Genomic DNA, 21,297 nt, shown 5'->3' with positions numbered 1-21,297 from the left:
TACATTCAAAGGTGACATCTTAGACCTGGGATTATGATCCTCCGCGTGCCGTCATTTCTTGACGACGCGCAGAGTCTCAAGGGCTACCATCTACACAGGGCGCATCTTATTCATGCGCAACTGACAAAAGTATACATTATCTAATGTACCTCGAAACCCGTCAGTAAGCTTTTAACGGCCTCATACAATCCTCTCTCTACGGATGAAATCCTTTCAATCACCGTGCCCATCAATGCGCGGTGCTCCTCTGAGATAGAAGCTCGCCCCAGCAGAATCTTTAGCTCCTTTGGCCGAGCACCAGACGGTGCCGGGCTCGTCCCATGACCTCTTTCGAAGGCCGGACGCGGAGAACCTCGGGGGGGCGCATAGCTACCTTCCGCCCCAGCCGGATTTGGAGAAACCCTCCGCGACGACACCTCAGGGTCGCCCGCCTCGCTAGGCGGCACGGCAGGGGGAGGCGTCCCGCTCTCCATCATCTCCGGAAGGAGATCCCCCGAAGACGAGCTCTGCTGAGAAGGGCTGAGGTCTGAGCTACAAGGTAAAGGTTTGGTTAATCTTCTCAGATATAAATCAAGGATTTCCCTTATCCCTCAAAAGGAAAATCTTTCTCCACTTACGGCTCGCTGGAGAGCTGATCCCCTTGAGGGCGTAGTCCGGCCGAGGGACTCCCCGGCGTCGGACCCTCTGACGAGGATTTTCTCCCCTGCTTCGAGGCCATGGTTTCCGGGTCGTCAGAGGCGGCTCTCTTCTTCCCCTTAGGAGAGGAATTGTCGGTTCCTCCCTTCGGAGCAGCCTCCTTCGAGGAGGCCATAGCTTCCTTGTCCTCCCCCTCCAAAGGCATTATCTCCAGCATCCTGACCAGCACGGGATCTGGTCTGGTTTCAGGAAGGGGAGCCGGACACCTGATCAGCTTTGCCTTCGCTATCCACTCCTGTTTAAAAGGATGGCTCTTTTAGGGGCAAGTTTATGACAATTATACGGATAGAAGGTCCGGGCACAAGGTTGCTTACTTGAGTATCCGGGCGATTGCAGCTTAGGCCTGCGTCCTCGGTTAAATCCGGACACATCTCTTGTGATCCGAAGAACAATCTATACATCTCCGCGGGCGTTGCGCCCATAAAGTTCTGGAGAGCTCACGGTCCCTCTGGATTAAACTCCCACAGGAGAAGGGGGCGACGTTTGCCGGGCAATATTCGGCGAATCAGCATGACTTGCGTCACCTTGACCAAGCTGAGGTCTCCTTTCAAGAGATCCTTAATTCGGCCCTGTAACAAGGGCACGTATTTGGGCAAACCCCAATCTAACCCTCTGTTAACCCATGACGCTAGCCATGGTGGGGGACCCGAGCGAAAGGCAGGAAGCGCCACCCACTTGGTGCTTCGGGGAGTGGTGATATAAAACCACTCTCGTTGCCACAAGCCTAGCTCCTCTTGAAAAGAGCCCTCGGGCCATGGAGCATCAGCATTTTTGCTTATAACAGCTCCTCCGCACTTTGCGTGCCATCCCTTGATCATCTTCGGCTCCACTTTGAAAGTCTTGAGCCATAATCCGAAGTGAGGGGTAACACGGAGGAACGCTTTGCATACAACGATAAACGAGGAGATATGGAGGATGGACTCCGGAGCTAAGTCGTGGAATTCCAGCCCATAATAAAACAGCAGTCCCCTCACAAAAGGATCCATCGGGAAGCCTAACCCCCGAAGGAAGTGAGACACGAATACTATGCTCTCACCGGGCTGGGGACTGGGGATAGCCTGCCTTTGAGCAGGCAACCTGTGCGAAATTTCGACGGTCAAGAACTTAGCCTCTCTCAACTTTAGCACGTCCTCCTCCGTGACGGAGGAGGGCATCCATCGGCCTTGAAGGTCGGAACCGGACATTGTCGAAGGTCTGAGGTGCCCGGAATCTGGAGCCTAGGGTGTTGGAACTCGAGGCGACGGGCGAACTTGTTTTGGGATTGGAGAAAAGGAATAAGGCCCTGGTCTCTTTATAAGAGGTTGAATACCAGGAGCCCTCCCCGTAACCGTTTGGGACTCGCCTTTAATCGAGAAAACATGCTAACGGGCACGATTGGGTTACCCACGTCCGTATTGATGAGAATCCCGTAAAAGGGGGGTACACGATCTCTGCTTTGACAAGACGTGCCAAGGAAACCACCTCGCAAAACACGCTGAGGTGGAAAAGTGAAAACGATTCGAGTAAAGGACTTCGCTGTAGTGTGATGATGCACTGCGGAATACGTCAGCAGATTTGATTCGTGTTAATATTATTCTCTCTATGGCAATATGTGGAAGCTTACTTTGCAGAGCCGGACACTACTCTTGGTGTTTACAATCTTCTATGAAGGACTTGGAGGAGAACCCGCCTTGCAATGCCGAAGACAATTTGCGCGCCGGACTCGTCGTCATTGAAGCCTGGTTCAGGGGCTACTGAGGGAGTCCTGGATTAGGGGGTGTTCGGGTAACCGGACTATACCTTCAGCCGGACTCCTGGACTATGAAGATACAAGATTGAAGACTTCGTCCCGTGTCCGGATGGGACTTTCCTTGGCGTGGAAGGCAAGCTTGGCGATGCGGATATTCAAGATCTCCTACCATTGTAACCGACTCTATGTAACCGTAACCCTATCTGGTGTCTATATAAACCGGAGGGTTGTAGTCCGTAGGCAATCAACTCCATATACAACAATCATACCATAGGCTAGCTTCTAGGGTTTAGCCTCCTTGATCTCATGGTAGATCTACTCTTGTACTACCCATATCATCAATATTAATCAAGCAGGACGTAGGGTTTTACCTCCATCAAGAGGGCCCGAACCTGGGTAAAACATCGTGTTCCCTGCCTCCTGTTACCATCTGGCCTAGATGCACAGTTCGGGACCCCCTACCCGAGATCCGCCGGTTTTGACACCGACAGGCACTGTCTAGAGTTTTACTAGCATATTGGATACCATTTAATTTCTTATCAACTCTTTGTCCTAGAACAGCCCCTACAGCATAATCACTAGCATCACACATAATTTCAAAGGGTAAATTCCAATCAGGTGGCTGAACAATAGGTGCAGAAATCAAGGCTTTCTTAAATATTTCAAATGCTTCTACACAATCATCATCAAAGACAAATGGAACATCTTTTTGTAAGAGATTAGTCATAGGCCTATAAATTTTAGAGAAGTCCTTAATGAACCTCCTATAAAAATCGGCACGACCAAAGAAACTTCTTATACCTTTAATGTGTTGGGTAACGCAGTAATTTCAAAAAATTTCCTACGCGCACGCAAGATCATGGTGATGCATAGCAACGAGAGGGGAGAGTATTGTCTACGTACCCTCATAGACCGTAAGCGGAAGCATTATGAGAACGCGGTTGATGTAGTCGTATGTCTTCACAATCCGACCGATCCAAGTACCGAATGTACGGCCTCCGAGTTCAGCACACGTTCAGCTCGGTGACGTCCCATGAACTCCGATCCAGCAGAGCTTCGAGGGAGAGTTCTCTCAGCACGACAACGTGATGACGGTGATGATGATACTAGCGATGCAGGGCTTTGCCTAAGCACCACTACGATATGACCGAGGTGGATTATGGTGGAGGGGGGCACCGCACACGGCTAAAAGACCAACTGATCAACTTGTGTGTTCATGGGGTGCCCCTCCCCCGTATATAAAGGAGTGGAGGAGGGGAAGGGTCGGTCCTCTACTATGGTGCGCCCTGGGGAGTCCTCCCCCCTTCCATGTAGTAGGAGTAGGAGAGAAGGAAAGGGAAAAGAGAAGAGAAGGAAGGAGGGGGCGCCGCCCCTCCCCCTAGTCCAATTCGGACTAAGCCTTGCGGGGGGCGCAACCTCCCCTCTCTCTTTCCCCTAAAGCCCAATAAGGCCCATATACTCCCCGGTGAATTCTCGTAACTCTTCGGTACTACGAAAAATACCCGAATCACTCGGAACCTTTCCGATGTCCGAATATAGTCGTCCAATATATCGATCTTTACATCTTGACCATTTCAAGACTCCTATTCATGTCCCCGATCTCATCCGGGACTCTGAACTACCTTAGGTACATCAAAACACATAAACTCATATTACCGATCGTCACCGAACGTTAAGCGTGCGGACCCTACGGGTTCGAGAACTATGTAGGCATGACCGAGACTCGTCTCCGGTCAATAACCAATAGCGCAACCTGGATGCTCATATTGCCTCCTACATATTCTACGAAGATCTTTATCGGTCAAACCACATAACAACATACGTTGTTCCCTTTGTCATCGGTATGTTACTTGCCCGGGATTCGATCATCGGTATCTCAATACCTAGTTCAATCTCGTTACCAGCAAGTCTCTTTACTCGTTTCGTAATACACCATCCCGCAACTAACTCATTAGTTGCATTGCTTGCAAGGCTTAAAGTGATGTGCATTACCGAGAGGGCCCAGAGATACCTATCGGAGTGACAAATCCTAATATTGATCTATGCCAACTCAACAAGTACCATCGGAGACACCTGTAGAGCACCTTTATAATCACCTAGTTACATTGTGACGTTTGGTAGCACACAAAGTGTTCCTCCGGTATTCGGGAGTTGCATGATCTCATAGTCACAGGAACATGTATAAGTCATGAAGAAAGCAATAGCAATATACTAAACGATCGAATGCTGAGCTAACGGAATGGGTCAAGTCAATCACATCATTCTCTAATGATGTGATCCCGTTAATCAAATGACAACTCATGTCTATGGCTAGGAAACTTAACCATCTTTGATTCAACGAGCTAGTCAAGTAGAGGCATACTAGTGACACTCTGTTTGTCTATATATTCACACATGTACTAAGTTTCCGGTTAATACAATTCTAGCATGAATAATAAACATTTATCATGATATAAGGAAATATAAATAACAACTTTATTATTGCCTCTAGGGCATATTTCCTTCATAATGTCCTTAGGACACGACATCTTTTCAATAGCATAAACTTTAGTTTTATCAACTTCAATACCTCTTTCAGAAATTTTATGCCCCAAGATAGTACCTTCATTAACCATAAAGTGGCACTTCTCCCAATTCAAGACAAGATTAGTTTCTTCACATCTCTGCAAAACTTGATAAAGGTTGCTTAAGCAATCATCAAAAGAAGTTCCATATACGGAGAAATCATCCATGAAAACCTCAACAATCTTTTCACAAAAGTCAGAGAATATAGCAATCATACATCTTTGAAAGGTAGCCAGTGCATTGCATAAACCAAAAGGCATACGTCTACAAGCAAAGGTACTGAAAAGGCAAGCAAAAGTTGTCTTTTCTTGATCCTCTTTTGACACAGGTATTTGAGAGAAACCAGAATAACCATCTAGAAAGCAAAAATGTGTATGTTTGGATAATCTTTCGAGCATTTGATCAATAAAAGGTAAAGGGCAATGATCCTTTTTAGTAGCTTTATTTAATTTACGGAAATCAATTACCATTCTATAACCTATAACAATTCTTGGTGGGATCAATTCATCTTTATCATTAGGAACAACAGTAATACCTCCCTTCTTAGGGACACAATGGACAAGACTTACCCACTGACTATCCGCAACGGGATAAATTATACATGCCTCCAAAAGCTTTAGTATTTCTTTTCTTACCACTTCTTTCATCTTAGGATTTAACCATCGTTGGTGATCAACAACCGGTTTCGCGTCTTCCTCCAATTTTATTTTGTGCTGGCATACAGTGGGACTAATGCCCTTAAGATCATCAAGAGTATATCCAATAGCAGCACGGTGCTTCTTCAGAGTTTTCAATAATTTCTTTTCTTCATGCTCTGAAAGGTTAGCACTTATAATAACAGGATATATCTTCTTTTCATCAAGATAAGCATATTTAAGAGTATCAAGTAATGGTTTAAGCTCAAACACGGGATCACCCTTGGGTGGAGGAGGACCCCCTAGGATTTCAACAGGCAAGTTGTGTTCAAAATAGGTCCTTGTTTAAATAATACTTCATCTATTTCCCTTCTTTCATTCATAAACATATCATTTTCATGGTCGAGCAAATATTGTTCTAAAGGATTATTAGGAGGCACGGCAATAGAAGAAAGACCAATAATGTCATCTTTACTAGGCAATTCTTTATCATGGGGTTGTCTATGAAATTTAGCAAAATTAAACTCATGAGACATATCCCCTAAACCGATAGTAACAACATCCTTTTTGCAATTTATCCTGTCATTAACAGTATTCAAGAAGGGTCTACCAAATGTAATGGGACAAAAGTTATCTTGTGGGGAACCAAGAACAAGAAAATCAGCAGGATATTTAACTTTCCCACACAAGACTTCAACATCTCTAACAATCCCAACTGGTGAAATAGTGTCTCTATTGTCAAGCTTAATTGTAACATCGATTTCCTCTATCTCAACAGGTGTAATATCATGCATAATTTCTATATATAAGGAATGAGGTATTGCACTTGCACTAGCACCCATATCACATAAGCCATGATAGCAATGATCTCCTATTTTAACAGAAATAACAGGCATGCCTACAAAAGGTCTATGTTTATTTTTAGTGTCAGGTCTAGCAATTCTAGCAGCTTCATCACAGAAGTAAATAACATGCCCACCGATATTAGCAGCCAAGAGATCTTTGACCATAGCAATACTATGTTCAACTTTAATTTGCTCAGGGGGGTGTGGGTGTTCTAGTATTACTCTTACGAACCACAGTTGAAGCTTTAGCATGATCCTTTATTCCAACAGGGAAAGGTGGTTTCTCAATATAAGCAGTAGGAACAACAGGATCAACATTATAAGTGATAGTCTTTTCTTCAACTTTAATAGGTGAAACTACTTTTACTTCAATGGGAGGATTATATTTAAACCACTTCTCCTTAGGGAGATCAACATGAGTAGCAAAGGATTCACAGAAAGAAGCTACTATCTCAGAGTCAAGTCCATATTTAGTGCTAAATTCACGGAAAACATCGGTGTCCATAAAAGATTTAACACAATCAAACTTAGGTGTTATACCTGACTCCTTACCTTCGTCGAGATCCCAATCTTCAGAGTTGCGTTTAGTTCTTTCCAATAAATCCCATTTGAATTCAATAGTCTTCATCATAAAAGAGCCAGTACAAGAAGTATCGAGCATGGAGCGATTATTGAGAGAAAGCCGAGCATAAATTTTTTGAATAATAATTTCTGTTGAGAACTCATGATTGGGGCATGAATATAACATCGACTTAAGCCTCCCCCAAGCTTAAGCGATGCTTTCTCCTTTGCGAGGCCAAAAATTATATATATAATTACGATCACGATGAACCAGATGCATAGGAAAAACTTCTGATGAAATTCCAATTTCAATCGGTTGTAGTTCCATGATCCCATATCATCACATAGCCTAAACCATGTCAATGTCTTTCCCTTCAAAGATAAAGGGAAGACCTTCTTCTTGATAACATCCTCAGTCATACCTGCAAGCTTAAATAATCCACATAGATTAGGTGCAAATCGGGATGTAATGTTCCATCACCTGTGAAAGGATTAGCTAGCAGTTTCTCTATCATACCTGAAGGAATTTCAAAGTAAACATTTTAAGTAGGTTCAGTAGGTTGAGGAGCAACTCTTTGCTCTACTGGTCGGGGTGAAGTACCCCGAACAAGCGCCTCAAAGGATTATGTTCCATAGTAACAATGACAGTAAATTTCAGCACACTATATAAACTTTTCCTTACCAAATTCCACCTACCAAAGGCACTTCACTCCCCGGCAACGGCGCCAGAAAAGAGTCTTGATGACCCACAAGTATAGGGGATCTATCGTAGTCCTTTTGATAAGTAAGAGTGTCGAACCCAACGAGGAGCAGAAGGAAATGACAAGCGATTTTCAGTAAGGTATTCTCTGCAAGCACTAAAATTATCAGTAACAGATAGTTTTGTGATAAGGTAATTTGTAACGGGTAACAAGTAACAAAAGTAAATAAGGTGTAGCAAGTGGCCCAATCATTTTTGTAGCAAAGGACAAGCCTGGAAAAACTCTTATATAAAGGAAAATGCTCCCAAGGACACATGGGAATTATCGTCAACTAGTTTGCATCACACTGATATGATTCGCGTTCGTTATTTTGATAATTTGATATGTGGGTGGACCGGTGCTTGGGTACTGCCCTTCCTTGGACAAGCATCCCACTTATGATTAACCCCTATTGCAAGCATCCGCAACTACAAAAGAAGTATTAAGGTAAACCTAACCATAGCATGAAACATATGGATCCAAATCAGCCCCTTACGAAGCAACACATAAACTAGGGTTTAAGCTTCTGTCGCTCTAGCAACCCACCATCTACTTATTACTTCCCAATTCCTTCCTCTAGGCCCAAACAATGGTGAAGTGTCATGTAGTCGACGTTCACATAACACCACTAGAGGAGAGACAACATACATCTCATCAAAATATCAAACGAATACCAAATTCACATGACTACTTATAGCAAGACTTCTCCCATGTCCCCAGGAACAAACGTAACTACTCACAAATCATATTCATGTTCATAATCAGAGGGGTATTAATATCCATAAAGGATCTGAACATATGATCTTCCACCGAATAAACCAACTAGCATCAACTATAAGGAGTAATCTACACTACTAGGAATCCATAGGTACCAATCTGAGGTTTTGAGACAAAGATTGGACACAAGAGATGAACTAGGGTTTGTGATGAGATGGTGCTGGTGAAGATGTTGATGGAGATTGACCCCCTCCCGATGAGAGGATCGATGGTGATGACGATGGTGATGATTTCCCCCTCCTGGAGGGATGTTTCCCCGGGAGAACAGCTCCGCCGGAGCCCTAGATTGGTTTCGCCTCGTGGCGGCGGAGTTTCATCCCGTGAGCTTGCTTATGATTTTTTTCTCGGACGAAAGACTTCATATAGCAGAAGATGGGCACCGGAGGCCTGCCAGGGGGCCCACGAGACAGGGGGCACGCCCAGGGGGTAGGGCGCGCCCCCCACCCTCGTGGCCAGGGTGTGGGCCCCCTCTGGTTAATTCTTTTGCCAGTATTTTTTATATATTCCAAAACGTGCTCCTGCGAAGTTTCAGGACTTTTGGAGTTGTGCAGAATAGGTCTCTAATATTTGCTCCTTTTCCAGCCTAGAATTCCAGCTGCCGGCATTCTCCCTCTTCATGTAAACCTTTTAAAATAAGAGATAATAGGCATAAGTATTGTGGCATTATGTGTAATAACAGCCCATAATGCAATAAATATCGATATAAAAGCATGAGGCAAAATGGACGTATCACAACTCTAACAGCAAAGTCATGCATATTATGATTCGTTTCATCAAGTAATTCTCTTTGAGATTTAGCAACTTGTTCTAATTGAGTTTAAACCATAGAAGCATGTTTTCCAACACCCTTAACATCATAGACTGTTCTGTTTTTGACAGATTCTGTTTTTCGTGTGTTGTGTGCTTATTTTGATGAATCTATGGCTAGTAAAATAGTTTATAAACCATAGAGAAGTTGGAATACAGTAGGTATAACACCAATATAAATAAAGAATGAGTTCATTACAGTACCTTGAAGTGGTCTTTTATTTTCTTTCGCTAACGGAGCTCACGAGATTTTCTACTTTAAGTTTTGTGTTGTGAAGTTTTCAAGTTTTGGGTAAAGATTTGATGGATTATGGAACAAGGAGTGGCAAGAGCCTAAGATTGGGATGCCCATGGCACCCCCAAGATAATCTAAGGACACCTAAAAGCCAAATCTTGGGGATGCCCCGGAAGGCATCCCCTCTTTGGTCTACTTCTATCGGTAACTTTACTTGGAGCTATATTTTTATTCGCCACATGATATGTGTTTTGCTTGGAGCGTCTTGTATGATTTAAGTCTTTATTTTTTAGTTTACCACAATCATCCTTGTTGTACACACCTTTTGAGAGAGACATACTTGATTTGAAATTTGTTAGAATACTCTATGTGCTTCGCTTATATCTTTTGAGTTATATAGTTTTGCTCTAGTGCTTCACTTATATCTTTTAGAGAACGGTGGTGGATTTGTTTTATAGAAACTTTTGATCTCTCATGCTTCACTTAGATTATTTTGAGAGCCTTAAATAGCATGGTAATTTGCTTAAAATCCTAATATGCTTGGTATACAAGATTAATAATAAAACTTTCTTATGAGTGTGTTGAATACTATGAGAAGTTCGATGCCTGATAATTGTTTTGAGATATGAAGATGGTGATATTAAAGTTATGCTAGTTGAGTAGTTGTGAATTTGAGAAATACTTGTGTTAAAGTTTGTGATTCATGTAGCATGCACGTATGGTGAACCGTTATGTGATGAAGTCGGAGCATGATTTATTTTTTGATTGTCTTCCTTATGAGTGGCGGTCGGGGACGAGCGATGGTCTTTTCCTACCAATCTATCCCCCTAGGAGCATGCGCGTAATACTTTGCTTTGATAACTTGTAGATTTTTGAAATAAGTATATGAGTTCTTTATGACTAATGTTGAGTCCATGGATTATACGCACTCTCACCCTTCCACCTTTGCTAGCCTCTCTAATACCGCGCACCTTTCGCCGGTATCATATACCCACCATATAGCTTCCTCAAAACAGCCACCATACCTACCTATTATGGCATTTCCATAGCCATTCTGAGAGATATTGCCATGCAACTTTCCACCGTTCCGTTTATTATGACACACTCCATCATTTTCATATTGCTTAGCATGATCATGTAGTTGACATCGTATTTGTGGCAAAGCCACCATTCATAATTCTCTCATACGTGTCACTCTTGATTCATTGCATATCCCGGTACACCACCGGAGGCATTCATATAGAGTCATATTTTGTTCTAAGAATTGAGTTGTAATTCTTGAGTTGTAAGAAAAATAAAAGTATGATGACCATCATTATTAGAGCATTGTCCCAGTGAGGAAAGGATGATGGAGACTATGATTCCCCCACAAGTCGGGATGAGACTCTGGACGAAAAAATAGGAAAAGATGACATAAAAAGAAAGGAGAAAATGCCCAAATAAAAAAATGAGAGAAAAAGAGAGAAGGGACAATGTTACTATCCTTTTACCACACTTGTGCTTCAAAGTAGCACCATGATCCTCATGATAGAGAGTCTCTCATTCTGTCACTTTCATATACTAGTGGGAATTTTTCATTATAGAACTTGGCTTGTATATTCCAATGATGGGCTTCCTCAAAATGCCCTAGGTCTTCGTGAGCAAGCGAGTTGGATACACACCCACTTAGTTTCTTTTGTTGAGCTTTCATATACTTATAGCTCTAGTGCATCCGTTGCATGGCAATCCCTACTCACTCACATTGATATCTATTGATGGGCATCTCCGTAGCCCGTTGATACGCCTAGTTGATGTGAGACTATCTTCCCTCTTTTTGTCTTCTCCACAACCACCGTTCTATTCCACCTATAGTGCTATGTCCATGGCTCACGCTAATGTATTGCGTGAAAATTGAAAAAGTTTTGAGAATGTCAAAAGTATGGAACAATTGCTTGGCTTGTCATCGGGGTTGTGCATGATTTAAATATTTTGTGTGGTGAAGATGGAGCATAGCCAGACTATATGATTTTGTAGAGATAACTTTCTTTGGCCATGTTATTTTGAGAAGACATAATTGCTTTGTTAGTATGCTTGAAGTATTGCTATTTTTATGTCAATATTAAATTTTTGTCTTGAATCTTTCTGATCTGAATATTCGTACCACAATTAAGAAGAATTACATTAAAATTATGCCAAGTAGCACTCCGCATCAAAAATTCCGTTTTTATCATTTACCTACTCGAGGACGAGCAAGAATTAAGCTTGGGGATGCTTGATACGTCTATCTACTGTTTTGGACATTATTGGGCTTTATTGTCCTCTTTTATATTATTTTTGGGACTAACCTATTAACCGGAGGCCCAGCCCAGAATTGCTGTTTTTTTGCCTGTTTTAGGGTTTCGAAGAAAAGGAATATCAAACGGAGTCCAAACGGAATGAAACCTTTGGGAACGTGATTTTCTCAACAAACAAGACCCGTGAGACTTGGACCCTACGTCGAGACGCAAAAGAGGAGGCCACGAGGTAGGGGGCGCGCCTACCCCCCCCCTCCCGGCACGCCCTCCACCCTCATGGACCCCCTGTTGCTCCACCGACGTACTCCTTCCTCCTATATATACCTACGTACGCCCAAACGATCAGATACGGAGCCAAAAACCTAATTCTACCGCCGCAACTTTCTGTATCCACGAGATCCCATCTTGGGGCCTGTTCCGGAGCTCCGCCGGAGGGGGCATCGACCACGGAGGGATTCTACATCAACACCATAGCCTCTCCGATGAAGTGTGAGTAGTTTACCTCAGACCTATGGGTCCATAGTTATTAGCTAGATGGCTTCTTCTCTCTTTTTGGATCTCAATACAATGTTCTCCCCCTCTCTTGTGGAGAACTATTCGATGTAATCTTCTTTTTGCGGTGTGTTTGTTGAGATCGATGAATTGTGGGTTTATGATCAAGTCTATCTATGAATAATATTTGAATCTTCTGTAAATTCCTTTATGTATGATTGGTTATCTTTGCAAGTCTCTTCGAATTATCAGTTTGGTTTGGCCTACTAGATTGATCTTTCTTGCAATGGGAGAAGTGCTTAGCTTTGGGTTCAATCTTGCGATGTCCTTTCCCAGTGACAGTAGGGGCAGCAAGGCACATATTGTATTGTTGCCATCGAGGATAACAAGATGGGGTTTTCATCATATTGCATGAGTCTATCCCTCTACATCATGTCATCTTGCTTAAGGCATTACTCTATTTTTAACTTAATACTCTAGATGCATGCTGGATAGCGACCGATGAGTGGAGTAATAGTAGTAGATGCAGGCAGGAGTCGGTCTACTTGTCTCGGACGTGATGCCTATATAAATGATCATACCTAGATATTCTCATAACTATGCTCAATTCTGTCAATTGCTCAACAGTAATTTGTTCACCCACCGTAGAATGCTTATGCTCTCAAGAGAAGCCACTAGTGAAACCTATGGCCCCCGGGTCTATCTTCGTCATATTAATCTCCTACTACTTAGTTATTTCCTTTGCCTTTTACTTTGCCTTTATTTTACTTTGCATCTTTATCACAAAAATACCAAAAATATTATCTTATCATATCTATCAGATCTCACTCTCGTAAGTGGCCGTGTAGGGATTGACAGCCCCTATTCGCGTTGGTTGCGAGGATTTATTTGTTTTGTGCAGGTACGAGGGACTCGCGCGTAGCCTCCTACTGGATTGATACCTTGGTTCTCAAAAACTGAGGGAAATACTTACGCTACTTTGCTGCATCATCCCTTCCTCTTCGGGGAAAACCAACGCAGTGCTCAAGAGGTAGCAAGGCATCAAAGTAATCCAGGAGTGGATCACTGGACAACGGTCAAGAACATCCTAAAATACCTGAAAAGGACAAAGGATATGTTTCTCGTTTATGGAGGTGACAAAGAGCTTGTCGTAAATGGTTACGTCGATGCAAGCTTTGACACTGATCCGGATGACTCTAAGTCATTAACCGGATACGTGTTTTTATTGAATGGTGGAGCTGTCAGTTGGTGCAGTTCTAAGCAGAGCGTCGTGGTGGGATCTACGTGTGAAGCAGAATACATAGCTGATTCGGAAGCAGCAAATGAAGGAGTCTGGTTGAAGGAGTTCATATCCGATCTTGGTGTAATACCTACTGCATCAGGTCCAATGAAAATCTTTTGTGACAATACTGGTGCAATTGCCTTGGCAAAGGAATCCAGATTTCACAAGAGAACCAAGCACATCAAGAGACGCTTCAATTCCATCTGCGATCAAGTCAAGGAGGGAGACATAGAGATTTGCAAGATACATACGGATCTGAATGTTACAGACCCGTTGACTAAGCCTCTCTCACGAGCAAAACATGATCAGCACCAAGACTCCATGGGTGTTAGAATCATTACTGTATAATCTAGATTATTGACTCTAGTGCAAGTGGGAGACTGAAGGAAATATGCCCTAGAGGCAATAATAAAATTGTTATTTATATTTCCTTATATCATGATAAATGTTTATTATTCATACTAGAATTGTATTAACCGGAAACTTAGTACATGTGTGAATACATAGAAAAGAAGAGTGTCCCTAGTATGCCTCTACTAGACTAGCTCATTAATCAAAGATGGTTAAGTTTCCTAGCCATAGACATGTGTTGTCATTTGATGAACGGGATCACATCATTAGAGAATGATGTGATGGACAAGACCCATCCGTTAGCTTAGCACTATGATCGTTTAGTTTATTGCTATTTCTTTCTTCATGACTTATACATGTTCCTATGACTATGAGATTATGCAACTCCCGAATACTGGAGGAACACCTTGTGTGCTATCAAACATCACAACGTAACTGGGTGATTATAAATATGCTCTATGGGTGTCTCCAATGGTGTTTGTTGAGTTGGCATAGATCGAGATTAGGATTTGTCACTCCGATTATCGGAGAGGTATCTCTGGGCCCTCTCGGTAATGCACATCACTATGAGCCTTGCAAGCAATGTGACTAATGAGTTAGTTGAGGGATGATGCATTACGGAACGAGTAAAGAGACTTGCCGGTAACGAGATTGAACTAGGTATGATGATACCGACGATCGAATCTCGGGCAAGTGACATACCGATGACAAAGGGAACAACGTATGAGCATACATGTTCCGCTATTGGTTATTGACCAGAGATGTGTCTCGGCCATGTCTACATAGTTCTCGAACCCGTAGGGTCCGCACGCTTAACGTTCGATGACGATTCGTATTATGAGTTTATATGATTTGATGTACCGAAGGTTGTTCAGTGTCCCGGATGAGATCACGGACATGACGAGGAGTCTCAAAATGGTCGGGACATAAAGATTCATATATTGTAAGGCTACATTCGGACACCAGAATGATCCGGGTCGTTTCGGATAAGTTTCGGAGTACCGGGGGTTACCGCCCCCCCCCCTCAGGAAGTTATTGAGCCTCATGGGCCTAATGGTGGAAGAGAGGAGGCAAGCCAAGGTGTGGCGCATGCCCCCCCCTAGCCCAAACCGAATTGGACTAGGGCTAGGGGGCCGCCCCCTTTCCTTCTCTTCTTCCTCTCCTTCCTTCTTCTCCTACTAGGACTAGGAAAGGGGAAACCTACTCCTACTAGCCTCACCCTGAGAAAGGAAATAATTTGAGAATAAAGTAATAGCGAGTTTTCTCATCACGAGTAAAAAGGGTGGCTATGTCATTCAACTTAGTAAGATGTGCCACAACAGTTTTAGTTTCATAACCATGGAAAGGATCAGATTCAACCAGAGTAATTAACGTTGGGTCGACAGAGAATTCATAATCTTTGTCATCAATAAAGATAGGTGAAGTAGCAAACTTAGGATCACACTTCATTCTAGCATTCAGAGATTTTTTTTATACTTGTGTAATAATTTCTCTAGATCGTATCTATCATTACAAGCAAGAATATCTCTAGTTGCTTCTTCATTCATAACATAACCTTCCGGTACCTTAGGCAATTCATATCTAGGAGGGCTAGTTCTAGCAGGAGTTTCAGGAGTTTCAGTTTCAAGCTCATCATCAGATTCAACAACATCATGTTGTATAACTCTAGCAATTTGTTTATCAAGTAATTCACCAAGTGGCACATCATCATTATCAAGCAAGGTACTAGCATCATCATAAGGATCATTCATAGTAGAAGTAGCATCATAAATAACTTGCGACATATTAGAATTAATAGCATGTGGTGGTGTTGCAAGTTTATTCATAACATAAGGTGAATCTAAAGCAGAACTGGATGGCAGTTCCTTACCTCCCCTCGTCCTTGAGGGAAATATCTTAGTCTTTGGATCCTTCATATTCTTCATAGTGCTAATATGATAATAATCCCAAGTGACTCAACAAATATAGCTATCTCCCCGGCAACGGCGCCAGAAAAAGGTCTTGATAACCCACAAGTATAGGGGACCGCAACAGTTTTCAACGGTAGAGTATTCAACCCAAATTTATAGATTCGACACAAGGGGAGCCAAAGAATATTTGAAGGTATTAGTAGCTGAGTTGACAATTCAACCACACTTGGAGATTAATTATCTGCAGCAAAGTGATCAGTAGCAAAGTAGTTTGATAGTTTTGATAGTAGTGACAGCAGCAACAATAACAGTAACAGTGATAGCAGTAATTTTGTAGCAAGTGTAATAGTGATGATAGCAGTAATAACTTAGCAGAAACAATATGGAAAAGTTCATAGGCATTGGATCGGTGACTGGTTGGATGATATTCATCATGAGACAGTTATAACCTAGGGCGATACGGCACTAGCTCCAGTTCATCGATATAATGTAGGCATGTATTCCGTAAATAGTCATACGTGCTTTATTAAAAGAACTTGCATGACATCTTTTGTCCTACCCTCCCGTGGCAGCGGGGTCCATATTGGAAACTAAGGGATATTAAGGCCTCCTTTTAATAGAGAACCGGAACAAAGCATTAACACATAGTGAATACATGAACTCCTCAAACTACGATCATCATCGAGAGTGGGCCCGGTTGTTGTCACTCCGGGGTTGTCGGATCATAATCGTAGTAGGTGACTATAACTTGCAAGATCGGATCTAGAACATGGATATAATGATGGATTCATAAATGTTTGAGATCTGAAATCATGGCACCCGGGCCCAAAGTGGCAAGCATTAAGCATAGCAAAGTCACAGCAACATCAATCTAAGAACATAGTGGGTCCTAGGGATCAGGCCCTAACAAAACTAACTCGATTACATGATGAATCTCATCCAACTCCTCACCGACTAGCGAGCCTACGAAGGAATTACTCACTCCCAGTGGGGAGCGTCATGGAATTGGTGATGGAGAAGGGTTGGTGATGACGAAGAACGAAGATCCCCCTCTTCAGAGCCCCAAACGGACTCCAGATCTGCCCTCCCGAGGAAGAATAGGGCTTGGCGGCAGCTCCGTCTCGTGGATCGTGATAATTCTTTCTTCCTGATTTTTTCTGGAAATATGTGATTTTATAGTATCAGGGGGTCGTTAGTTGGGCCACCGGGTGGGTACAACCCACCTGGGCGCGCCAGGAGAGGGCGGCGCGCCCTGGTGGGTTGTGCCCACCCAGGGGCCCCTCTTCGGTAGGTCTTGGCTCCAGAAATTTTTATTATTGATATAAAAATTCCTCAAAAAGTTCCGTTCCATTTCGAGAACTTTTATTTCTGCACAAAAACAACACCATGGTAGTTCTGCTGAAAACAGCGTCAGTCCGGGGTTAGTTTCATTCAAATCATGCAAATTAGAGTCCAAAACAAGAGGAAAAGCGTGAGAAAAAGTAGATACGTCGGAGACATATCAGTTTTCTCAGGATTATCAAAGTAGTGCATAATATTTTTCACATAACGAGCATCGAGGGTTTTAGGAGGTTCCCCATCTCCATGAGTAGCAAGTACCACTAATTTTTTTGGTGTTTCGTGTTCCATATCCATAACTAAGATAGAGAACAACTTAGAACATGAAATAAAAACTACTTAGTGATAAAGCAAACAAGCACACACGAGAATATTCACCCCACGCTATTGCTCCCCAGTAACGGCGCCATAAAAAGGTCTTGATAACCCATAAGTATAGGGGGTCGTTTGTAGCCTTTTTCGATAAATAAGAGTGTTGAACCCAAACGAGGAGCTAAAGGTAGAACAAATATTCCCTCAAGTTCCATCGACCACCGATACAACTCTACGCATGCTTGACGTTCGCTTTACCTAGAACAAGTATGAAACTAGAAATACTTTGTAGGTGTGATAGGATAGGTTTGCGAGATAATAAAGAGTACGTAAATAAAATCTAGGGGCTGTTTAGATAAAGACACAACTAAGTTAGTTTTAGTAGAGAGCTTTTGTCAACAAGAAAGTTATTTGTCCCTAGGCAATCGATAACAAGTACCGATAATCATTCTTGCAACTTTATATGAGGGAGAGGCATGAGCTAACATACTTTCTATACTTGGATCATAAACACTTATGATTGGAACTCTAGCAAGCATCCGCAACTACTAAAGATCATTAAGATCGTGAAACCCAACCATAGCATTAAGTATCAAGTCCTCTTTATTCCCATACGTCATACCCCACCTACTCGGGTTTAAGTTTCCGTCACTCTCGCAACCCACCGTAAGCGAACCATGAACATATTGCAACACCCTACAGCGGGGGGCCCTCACGTTTGCGTGAGAACGGAGGGCACCGTAGGACAGCACCATAAATAAAATATACCATCATACCAACCAAGATCACGATTAACCCACAGGACAAAACAGATCTACCCAAACATCATAGGATAACCATAGATCATTGGGAAATAATATATGGAGTTGAGCACCATGTTCAAGTAGAGATTACAGCGGGGGGGGGGGGGGGGGGGGGGGGGGGGGGGGGGGGGGGGGGGGGAAGAGGTGTTACACCGCTGCATAGAGGGGGAGAAAGTTGGTGTTGACGGTAGCAAGATTGTTGATGTAGATCTTCATCCCGATCGTTGCCCCCGGTGGCACTCTGGCGCCACCGGAAACGAGGGGGAGAGAGCCCCCCTCCTTCTTCTTCTTCCTTGGCCTCCCCCCTAGATGGGAGGAGAGTTCCCCCTCTGGTCATTGGTCTCCATGGCCGCGGAGGGGCGGGAGCCCCTCCAAGATTGGATCTCCCTCTCTGTTCTCTTCTGTTTCGCGTTCTCTAGATCTGGCCAAAAACCGTTTCTTATATTCCGGAAGATCCATAACTTCGATTGCGCTGATACTTTAACACGATTTTTTCCGGATATAAGCTTCCTTGCGCCCGAAGTAGAGCCCCAACTGTCATACGAGGTGGGCACAACCTACCACCGCCCGCGAGGGGCCTCTGGCGCGCCCTAGTGTCTTGTAGGCTGTGTGGACCTCCACTTGCGGTGATTCCAACTCCCAAAAATCACATATATTCCAAAATAATTCTCCGTGAAATTTTATTGCATTTGGACTTCGTTTGATATGGATACTCTGCGATACAAAAAACATGCAGAAAACATGAACTGGCACTGGGCACTAGATCAATAGGTTAATCCAATAAATCATATAAAAAATTGCCAAAAGTATGTGAAAGTTGTATAATATTGACATGAAACCATAAAAAATTATAGATATGACGAAGACGTATCATATATATACACATAACTAATATATTCATATTGATCTTCTTCTTTAAAGATGCAAGAGATGCGGGATAGGCTCCTAGTAGAGAACCGCATACGAGCAATTCAAGAGGAAATTGCGGGATTTTTGCTTACGGAGGTCATATCTGAAAGCGGAGAATACCATTGCACCTAATGTCTGCAAATTGTAGGAGAAATTGTATATATATGTATGTATGTGTGTGTGTGTACGAGAAATTATATGATATATGTATGGTCGTACGAAGAATTATATTATATATGCATAACGTGTACAGTATGTAGTAGCGTAAAATATGTTTGAAATGAAAAAGAATTGAATATAAAACACAAAATGAAAAGGAAAAATAAACCCTAAACCCTAAACCCCTAAACCCTTAGAGAGAATTCCTTATTTAACACTACCGTAAAATATGATGCCCTATTTGACACTGGAAAAATATTTCTTCCCTATCTAACTCCAACTTTAAATTTTGTTCTCAATATAACACTTTCATCCATTTTCTGAGGTAACATTGTTAAATGGAACATGAAATGACATTTTTGCCCTCATACATCTATTTGATCTTTTTTTGCGGAGTATCTATCTGATCATTAACTGAGGGTGCGCCCTCTCCTTTCTCTTGTAGGAGTATCTCTCTGGGTCCGCCCTCTCCTTTCCCTTGTATCTTCTGATGTTTGTGCGTGAGTTCTTCCTGGATACTTACTTCGTGCGTGAATGATGAGTGCGTGAGTTCCCCTTGCGATGCCTACGTATGAGTAGGTCAGACGGATCGCAGCAGTTCGGATATTCTGGATCGTTGGTGCCTTTCCTTGCCCCCATGATCAAGTTGATCGGCTCCTTATCAACATACCTGGAAATAAAAAAAATTCTTTAACCATACATACACAGGTGTACAAGTATTCAGGTATGTATGTGTGCTTGCCTGTATGTGCGTGGGTATTCGAGTATGTATATGTGTGTCTACGGCCGCCACAGGTATTCAAGTATGTACAGACGGTAAGTATCGGATGGCCATGATCATGTCATTATCGTGTACTTGCTCACAAATCACAATGCATCCATGGATGGGTACGTGAAGGAGCACCCACATGCATGAATGAGTCATTAACTAATGTGCTAGTACACGTGTGTGTGCTTGACGTTGTTTTTTTCTTCATCTTTTTCTACAATGCCAAGTATAAGTATTTTGACATAGCTCCGTACAAAACCACTTCAAACAAAATAAAACACAGATGCATGAGAAAGAGGAGTAAAAAATGTCATATACTAGTTATAGGGGTAATATTGTCATTTCATGTGCAAGTTAACACCGTTAGCTCACAAAACGGATGAAAATGTTATATTGGAAACAAAATTTAGAGTCAGGATTTGATAGGGAAGAAATATTTTATCAGTGTTAAATAGGGAAGATGATTTTAAAGTAGTGTTATATAAGGAATTCTTTCAAACCCTTAGTCCTAGTTGGTGTTACCAACCGGGACTAAAGGTCCCCCAGCCCAGGGGCTAGCTCGCGGCCACGTGAAGGGACCTTAGTCTGGTTGGTGTCACCAACCAGGACTAAAGGTCTTAGTCCCGGGTCATGGCCAACCGAGACTAAAGGATGGGGGCCTTTAGTTTCGTTGTCCCGGTTGCTGACCCGAGACTAAAGGCCCTTACCAACCGGGACTAAAGCTCGTTTCTCCACTAGTGAAGAGAACTACAGGGACAGAGCCCTCGTGCTCCTCGCTGCTGCCACATGAGGGAGCACCGCAACCACCACCTCGCCGGAGAGCGCCGCCTAGGGATTCGCCTGACCGCACAAGGGTGGCCACTGAGTTGTCGGAGAAACCGCATCGCGCAGCCGCGGAGGTCCGAGCCTCCCCCACCATAGGCACGCGGAGAAACGCCCCGCCATCGTCGTCTGCCATGCAAGCTTAGCCCGCCGGCGTCCTTCGATGGCAGCGAGGGAGGAGGAGGCAAGAGGAGGGGCGGTGGCGGTGGCTAGGGTTCCGCCCGAGCCGCCCCCTAAGCGACACGGGCGTCTCTTTGTTTCTGCAGGACACATACTTCGACAAGTGT

This window comes from Triticum urartu, chromosome 2, assembly GCF_003073215.2.
Source record: "Triticum urartu cultivar G1812 chromosome 2, Tu2.1, whole genome shotgun sequence".
Classification (NCBI taxonomy): Eukaryota; Viridiplantae; Streptophyta; class Magnoliopsida; order Poales; family Poaceae; genus Triticum; species Triticum urartu.
This window is presented reverse-complemented; position numbering follows the sequence as displayed.